Source organism: Capsicum annuum, chromosome 7 (assembly GCF_002878395.1).
Source record: "Capsicum annuum cultivar UCD-10X-F1 chromosome 7, UCD10Xv1.1, whole genome shotgun sequence".
NCBI classification, from domain to species: Eukaryota; Viridiplantae; Streptophyta; class Magnoliopsida; order Solanales; family Solanaceae; genus Capsicum; species Capsicum annuum.
This window is the reverse complement of record NC_061117.1, coordinates 67,023,948-67,025,498: the sequence shown is the minus strand read 5'-3', so window position 1 is coordinate 67,025,498 and position 1,551 is coordinate 67,023,948. Positions and strand designations below refer to the sequence as shown.

Here is a 1,551-nt window from a genome sequence, read left to right as displayed (position 1 = left end):
GAAAGAGCATCGAGATGATTTCTGTCAGTGCCGGCATTAGAGGTAGCATCCTTTTGTGCTGGAGCTAACAAAGTGGCATTAGGGACCTTGTTGGACACAATTGAAGCATATGACCAAAATTAAAGCAATGATTTTTCCCTTCATGAGAGAACCCATAATGTCCCCAGCCACAAAATCGGCACAGAGGATGGGGTAGAACTAATTGGGATTTATTAGACTGATATTGGGCACCACGTGTCTTAAGACCACTATTATTCTAAAATTGGCATCCACCGAGTAGCCTATGGTAAGAGGCTTTAGCCGATGGGTAAGAACTAGATTTTCCCCAATTCCCTTCCTTAGTCCATTGTCTCACATGACTATCACTATTGTGTTGACCCCAACCCTGCTCTAAATATCTAAAATTCTTATTTTGTCTTTCCTCTATCCTCGTTTGACTTCTCCTATCAACAAGACCAGACTAATGTAACAAAGTGACAATGATCTGGGTCAATAACTAAATAGAATGGAGAAACTCCTGGCGCCATTATCGGGGACTAGTATAATAAGTAATTTTTGAAATTTATCGTTTTTATTAATTATTTGAAGTGTTAACAACTTGATCTTAGTGGTTTGCTTTTGCAGGACTAGATGAATACAAGATTGACAAGAGATACAGAGTTGGTAAAGCCATATTCAAAACCAAAACTAGTATTTCAACAGAGGAGAAGAGCTCATTTTCCAATTCACCAACTTTAAATAGTAGAGAAAAGATATCCTAATCTTATTGATCCAGTTGATCCAAATATTGGACGTTTTCCAGCTCCGGTGATTCCAGTTGCTCCTGTTTAAGTAGAAACCAGACCTATTAGTAAAGTGGCAGTCCCACTTATGAACCATGCTACAAATAGCATCCACAATCTAGAGGTGGATGGTCATTTTGAATTAAAGCAAAATATGGCACAGTTGTTGAGCTCAGCTGGGCAATTTGCTAGATTTTCACATGAAGACCCACTATAGCACATACGAACCTTCCTGGAAATTAGCAATACCTACATTCCTACAGGGTTATCTACTGATTATGTAAGACTGTCTCTCTTCCCCTTTTCTTTAATTGGGGAAGCAAAAAAGATAGTTATATATTGAACCACCACTCTCTATCATTTCTTAGGATAATTTAGATTGAAAGTTACTTATTCAATTCTTCTATTAGGGAGGACAACACATGTGAGTAGCGAGATTAGTTTTAAGCAGAAAGAAGAAGAAAATCTTTATCAAGCGTGTTAAAGTTTAAGGGTATGCTCAGAAATTGCCCTCACCATCATTAGTCTAATGATGTTATTGTTCATACTTTCATAGAGTGTTTGGAGCCAAATACCAATATTCTCTTAGATTCAACAGCTGGTGGGCAAGCTTTTAATAAAACATATAATGAATTATATACACTACTAAATCGGATTTCACAGGGGAATTCTGAATGTCATGCTGACTCGATGAGTGTTCCTAATAAGATTGAGGGCATGTTAGAGGCAGATCAGTTTACTGTGTTATTAGCTCAATTTGCTACACTAC

General features: G+C 37.5%; 1 non-coding gene across 1 annotated transcript; it reads right to left on the bottom strand.

The window, feature by feature from the left end:
- Window positions 1-1,203: 1,203 nt before the first annotated feature.
- Window positions 1,204-1,306, bottom strand: LOC124886221. The gene has a single exon (XR_007043307.1). It is a non-coding gene; the product is annotated as a small nucleolar RNA R71 (small nucleolar RNA).
- Window positions 1,307-1,551: the final 245 nt, after the last annotated feature.